This window comes from Sciurus vulgaris (genome assembly GCF_902686455.1).
Source record: "Sciurus vulgaris genome assembly, chromosome: 18".
Taxonomy (NCBI): Eukaryota; Metazoa; Chordata; class Mammalia; order Rodentia; family Sciuridae; genus Sciurus; species Sciurus vulgaris.
The window spans coordinates 23,118,201-23,125,644 of NC_136479.1; the positions used below are offsets into that span (position 1 = coordinate 23,118,201).

Here is a 7,444-nt window from a genome sequence, read left to right on the forward strand (position 1 = left end):
GATGTTAGTTGGAATTGCATTGCATCTGTATAATGCCATTTTGACAACATTAATTCTGCCTATCCAAGAACATGGGAGATCTTTCCATATTCTAAGGTTTTCTTTAATTTCTTTAGTGTTCTGTAGTTGTCATTGTAGAGGTCTTTCACCTCTTTTGTTAGACTGATTCCCAAGTATTTAATTTTTTTGAGGTTATTGTGAATGGGGTAGTTTTCCTAATTTCTCTTTCAGAGGATTTATCACTTGTGAATAGAAATATGTTAGATTTTTGGGTAATTTTATATTCTGCTACTTTGCTGAATTCATTTATTAGTTCTAGAAGTTTTTTGGTGACATTTTTTGGAGATCCCATATACTTTAAATCACTTCTAGATTACTTACTGTTATGGTTTGGATTTGAAGTGTCTCCCAAAAGCTCATGTGTGAGACAATGCAAGAAGGTTCAGAGGAGAAATGATTGTATTGTAAGAGTCTTAACCCAATCAGTGAATTAATCCTTCAGATTAATTGAAATGGTAGGGTGTGGTTGGAGGAGGTGGAAACTGGGGCATGGCTATGGGTATATATTTTCTATCTGGAGAGTGGAGTGTCTCTGCTTCCTGATCACTGTGATGTAAGCTGCTTCCCTCTGCAACCCTCTCTCACCTCAGCCTTACCTTGAGCCCTGAGGAATGGAGCTGGCCTTCTATGGACTAAGACCTCTTAAACCATAAGCCCTCAAATAAACTTTTCTTCCTCTATAATTGTGCTGGTCAGATCATTTAGTCACAGCAGTGAAATAGTTGACTAAAACAAGTCGCCTGTCTTTTCTTTATTTCCTGCATTCTGTTCTTTCCTTACACATTCACTTTTCTTCAATCTAATTTTCCTTTCTGTGCTTTGGACTTAATTTCCATTTTCCTATTTCAGATTTGCTTTTTTTTTTTTTTCATCTATTTTCTCAAATCTGCCTTTGACTCTCTGTAGTGATTTTTCATTTCATTTCAGTTATTGTACCTTTTGGTTTCTTTTTTAATCTCTTTTTCAATATTTATATTTTGTTCATACATTGTTTTCTTTCTTTCTTTTACATAAATCGAGCACAACTTCTCATTCCTCTGGCTGTACATGTTGCAGAGTCATGCCAGTTGTGCAATCATACATGTATAATAGGGTAATCATACATTGTTTTCTTGACTTTCTTTTGTTCTTTGAACATCTTTTTCCCTACATTATTTTTAAAGTTTGTTTTATACATGACAGTAGAATGCATTTTTACATATCATACATACATGAAGTATATATGTACTCATTCTTGTGGTTGTACATGATGTGCAGTTACACTAATCAAGTACTCATATATGAACATAGGAAAGTTATGTCCAATTCATTCTACAGTCTTTCCCATTCCCATCCCCTCTCCCTTATCCCCATTCTACCCTGTCCAATCTGGTGAACCTCCCCCACCCCATTGTGAGTCAGCATCCACACACCAGAGAGAATATCTGGCCTTTGGTTTTTTGGGATTGGCTTATTTCATTTTCCTGGCAAATGCCATAATTTCATTTTTTATGGCTGAGTAATATTCTATGGTGTATAGGTACCACATTTTCTTTATCCATTCATCTGTTGAAAGGCGTCTAGGTTGGTTCCATAGCTTAGGTATTATGAATTGAGCAGCTATAAACATTGATGTGGCTATGTCATTATAGTTTGCTGATTTTAAGTCCTCTGGGTGTATGCTGACTTTGAGCATCTTTAAAACAGATATTTTACAATTTTGTCTAAGAGGTCTGTGATTTGTTTTTTGCTCCTGGATGGTTTCTATTGGTTTATTTATTTATTTCTTTGAATGGGACATATTTTCCTTTGTATGATGTATGCTTTATTTTGTTGTTGAAAACTGAACTTTTTGTATAATAATGTGAAAATTCTAGAAATCAGATTTTTCCCCTTTTCTATGCTTTGTTGTATTTTTTGGTCTTATTTAATGCAGTTACTTGTGAATGTCTAGTGCTTAAAAGCTTGGCTCTCAAAGCAGAAAAAGGAGAAAAATGGCTCTTTTAATTTCCAGTTGCTGTAGTCAGAGGTGGAATGACTTGTAACAAGGAGGGGGTGGTCCAACACTGACTTCCCATCTCTTTCTGCAAACCTGAGATCAGGAACAGCAATCAGCAGTTGGAGGACTAACCTGATATTTGGAGGATGGAGTCTTACTGTCCACCCTGGTTCCTATAATCCACTCCCAAGTAGCTCCTGGTGACAGTGGGCAGACAGATGCAAGTGGTGGGAACGTGGAGTTAAGGGAATAATTCTGTAAAATGGGCCCACTGTGCTGACCCCCACATGCTTTCTTTTCTGAGAGTCAATTTACCTGCATCCCTGCCTGGCTTAAGTGGACAGCATAGACATATTCCTCAGCAAGCTACCTGTTATCTGCAGGTGAAATATAGACCCATTTATTCTGAAGGGGAGGATCTTTGTGACCCTTTTAACAGAACAGACCCCAGAACTCAGGGAGCTAAGGATAATTTCTCCTAACTATAAAACATGTAAGAATGTATGGTTAAAAATCCCATTAGAACCAGTCAGCAAGGGCCAAAGTGACCTAGCGTTGTCATGGCAGTGGGGACTTGAAAGTCTGATGTCATCCTGCTGTCAGTCAAAAGCCAAAAGGTGGACCTGGGTGGGAGTCTATGGAAACTTCTTTAGGATCCCCAAAAACTGGAGTACAGAAGAGGCACTCTGTCCCTCTCCTTTCTGAGATGACCCACTCTACCCCTTGAGAGTGTCCCTTTTCCCTTTTCTTATCCCTTCAGTAAACTCATGCCTGTTACTCTGAGTGACATCTGAAATTTTTCTGACTTGATCACAAGAATTGGGGTTTGAAGTGGGAGTTCTTCATGCTGCCTCAGTTTCCTGGAAGTCCCCAGCCCTGCAACACTATCAGGTCCTCTCCCATATCATGGGAATTCTCTCTCTTCTCAAATAAATTCTACTCTGTTCTCTCTTCCCTTTCATTATTGTCCATGGATTTCATTCTTCAGATCTATGAGAAAAGAACCCAGAAGGAAATTGGTGAGGCCCGCAGCCTGCACAAACCCATTCTGCCAGCAGAATCAGGGAATCTAGTTTCATCTCTAAATTCAGGTTTTGCTGGAATGCATGCACAGCTGCCTGCCATGGGATTAGTAATGGGGTATTGGCTACAGTGCTAAGAGCTGAAGTTGGCCAAAATTACCCACAATTTACTATCGAAGCCTTTCTCTGGAAGTTGCAAACCTTTGAATAGACTCCAGAGCCCCAAAATAATACCTCAGACAGATGCCAGTACAATTCCTGTGTAGATGGTGAGGTGAATGCCTGGGGCTTTCTACTCAGTCCTATTCCCAGAATTCTCTCTTACTCAATTTTTATTGGCTGGCTATTATGAAGCAGTTACTACCTGTGCACTGGAGATACAGTGATGAGCAAGATTCTCAAGAATCTCTCCTCTCACAGAACTTACAGTCTAGTAGGAGTCAGAAAGTAGACAACTAAAATATATAATACAATTTCATGTAATGATAAGTGATATGAAAAGAACATTGAAGGACTGGGGATGTAGCTTGATGGTAGTGCACTTGCTTAGCATGCACATTTTAAAAAAAAATTAAAAGCACAATTTTATTGTCTTTTGTCAAACAAATTTACTTGAGGCAACAACTGAAGTGTAATTTAAATCAATAGGAAATATCGCACTTGGAGGGAAAACACAGAAATTAAAAAAAAAAAAAAATCCTTAAATTAAAGCCAAACGTTCTTTCCAAGGCACAGCATGGACTTTTTCAAATGAGTTGGTTTCCATGAAACAAAATCATGAGCCTGGAGTCTGCCTCTGAAAGAGTTCCCACTTCATCTGCACTGCTCAGGCTCAGGGAATGATGCTCGTGGCCTTCCTTAGGGCCAGGTAGCCTGTGATGACATCGAATGGCAGCCTCCGCATGTAGGCAAACTTTGATGGTGCTGAACTGCAGTTTGCTCCATCATCTCTCAACACTGCCACGCTGGAGACCAATAAAGACCGAAACATCAGAATACTTCTTGGCTGGTTTAAAGGATGGAGGAGTATCAACACTAAAGTAGTTAGGCTCATTCAGTTGCCACAGCAATGCCCTTTCAGCAGTGAGAATTTGTTTCAGGTTCTTCCAGGTTCTGTTCTTGCCACGTTCTGCACCACCATGGCCAGAGTGCACAAAGTTGGGATCCTTAAATGGCAAAGGTTTGGCAGCTTTTTCCACTCGTCCTGTGCTAAACTCAGAGGACACCATTTTATTTTCATTCATGGCTTCCATGCAGACACCCTTTCAACGACACTCAGGAAGTCATGCGTCTCACTCGAAATGTGACCTGGCTGGGAATGGATGGTCCTTGTACTAAATCTGTAATAACCACCCACCTCCCCTTCTAGCCTCACAACACAAGATGACTCTAATCAAAGCCAAAGCATCCAAACTAGGAGGGGAAAAAGTACTCATTTATACCACCGACCAGCATCTACCCCAGCCCGGCACTGGGCACGCGCAGGCGCCCACCTTCCCCACTCCGCCTAGCATGCACATTTTTGAGCATCTGTAGCAAATGCTGTAGTTGCATCATTCATGATCTGTTGGCATTTAACATTCTTATGCAAGTTGGCCTGGTTTCCTGCTTACAGCACCCACAAATATTTGCCTGAAGGTTTTCTTTGGCTCCTGGAAGCTCTTCTACCTGGGTGAAGGGCAAACTGGATGCACAGAGAATTCGGGTTTCCCCCAGAAACAACCACTCAACGAATAGCTGATGTGAATTGTAATTAAGAATCCAGTTCTCGGGGCTGGGGTGGTGGCTCAGTGGTAGAGCGCTTGCCTAGCATGTGTGAGGCACTGGGTTTGAGCTTAAAATAAAAGTCTATCAACATCTAAAAAAAAAAAAAAAAAAAAAAAAAAAAAAAAAAATAAATAAATAAATCTAGTTCTCCTGCCCTGAAGGCAGGAAACTGAGGCCTGTTCTAAAATGGCTTCCAAAATTTCTCACTGTATTGAGCATCAGTTGTCCACAGTAGTAACTTGTTTCATCACATATCTTTTATGAACTCCTTCTTTCTGCACTTCTCACTAGCGTTTCCCGGATCATCTTCCAAATATATTACGTGTAATTGAATCCTTGTCTCAGGATCCATTTATAGAGGACCCAAAGCTAATTTTATTTTGGTACTGGGGATTGAACCCAGGAGTGCTCTACCATTGAGTTTCATCCCCAGCCCTTCCTCTTGTTATTTTTAAAATTTAAGACAGAGCTTCCCTAAATTGCTGAAGCTGACCTGGAACTTGGGATCTTCCTGCCTCAGCCTCTGGGCCACTGAGATTACAGGAAGTTGCTGTGTATCAGCTGTCAGGGTGGGGAACAAGTGGGATGGAAAGATTGGTAGACTGTAAATATGTAACCAGCTTCAGTCGCCTAGTCAGGGACACACCCATTGGTGGCCCATTGAGAAAAGCTCTGCATATTGGACAGTCACTCTGAGACTTTGCCTGTGTTTTTACAGACAGTGGAACCTTGGCCACTATTAGGACAAGGATGGGCTTCAACTTCTGAGTTAGAGTAGCGCCTTGTGGTGGTTAGAATGTGAAAACTTTTACCACAACAAACATTTTTTTTTGGTGCTGGGGATTGAAACAGGTACCACTGAGCTACACTCTTAGTCCTTTTTAAAACAACTTTCATTTTGAGACAGTCTCACTAAATTGCCCAAACTGGCCTCAAACTTGCAATCCTTCTGCTTCAGCCTGGGATTACAGGCGTGTGCCACCACCACGCCTGACCCAAACAAACTCATCTATTAAACCACTCCCCACGTCCTAGTAAATATCTTCTCTTCATGGGCCCATGGCCTTGTTCCTCCTTTCTTAAGCCTTTTAACTGATAGAGGCACTTCATTGTTTTAAATTATCTAATGGAATTTTTTTTTCTGATTTTTAAAAAACTGATTCTTTTTTTGTATTAAATTTTCAATACAAGAAAAAATTGAAATCACTCTGTGGCAGATTAAAGGTAGCCACTGTTCTTTGGGCACAACTATGAGAAATGAGATCTGGGTCTTTTCTCCAGGAATGTGAATGGGCTCTGGGACTGCTTGATGAACAGAAAATGGTGGAAGTAACTCTTCAGTTTCTAGCTCTTAAAGGGGTTGGAAACCTCTTGGAACACTTGCTCTTGAAAAGTAGCCACCATGCTGGGAGAAGCCGAAGAGGGCACACGTAGGTCTGCAGTTGACAACCCCAACTGAACTTCTCATCTACAGCCAGCATCAATGGTCAGCCACACGAGTGACCCATTTTAGAAGTCCACCCGAGAGCCTTTGGATGCCTCTAGCCCCAGTCATGATGTGACTGTGATCATGTGGGATAACTCCAGTGAGAACTGCTGAGGCCAGTATATTCATAGAACCATGACACATAATAATGTGTCACTGTTTTAAGTCACTAAACTTTGAAGTGAATTGCAATGAAGTAATAAATAACTGGGATACATCTGTAACCCTACCATCTTGGAGCTAACCACTGTTAACATTTTTGTTTTCCTGCATATATACATATATGTTTTGGTACTGAGGATGCCTTGAACATGGTAGGCAAGCACTCTACCTCTGAGCTACACCCCTGGTCCTTTTTTTTCCCCCCTGGTACAATAGGTTTTCACTATTGAACCCAAGGCACCCTACCACTGAGTGACATCCCCAGCCCTTTTAATTAATTAATTTATTATTTTGAGACAGGATCTTGCTAAACTGCTGAGGCTGGCCTTGAACTTGTGATCCTCCTGCCTCAGCCTTCCGAGTTGCTGGGATTACAGGCGTGTGCCACTGGGCCTGGCTCTCTCAGTCCTTTAAATTTTTAAAAATTTGACATAGGATTTTGCAAGCTGCCCAGGCTGGCCTTGAACTTCCATCTTCCTGCCTTAGTCTTTCAAGCTGCTGGGATTACAGATGTGCACCATGGCACTCAACCACACACTTATATATGTATGTATAATTTTAAACAAAATGTGCAGAATTTTTATGGAATATTTTTCAGCTGGTAAACATTATTTCCATTATTTGGTTATTAGGAAAGTAGCACTAGGAGCAAAAGAAAATGTGTTAAGAAAGTGAAGAAAATCATTGGATTAGAAATTACATTAGCAGCCACATATAAGATATAGTTTATTGTTCTGTGTTTGGTGAAAGTATTTTCCTGTGTCTTTGAATTACAGATTATTATACACGATGGAATGTAAGGATAGATTACAGAGTAAGATATCATTTAAACATTCTTCTTTTGGTTATTCAGGATGTTCTAGTTTTTCACTATTAAACTGCTGCAATGAATGATCTTATATGCACCTCTGACTGCACTTCTTAGTAATTTTTTAAATACTTTTTCTTCTTCTTCTTCATTTTTTTTTT

General features: G+C 40.2%; 1 pseudogene across 1 annotated transcript; it reads right to left on the reverse strand.

Annotated features, from left to right (window-relative positions):
• Positions 1–3,815: 3,815 nt before the first annotated feature.
• LOC306650093 (INO80 complex subunit C-like) lies at positions 3,816–4,320 on the reverse strand (annotated as a pseudogene). Its single transcript has one exon. The product of its transcript is annotated as an INO80 complex subunit C-like (transcript).
• Between the last annotated feature and the right edge of the window lie 3,124 nt (positions 4,321–7,444).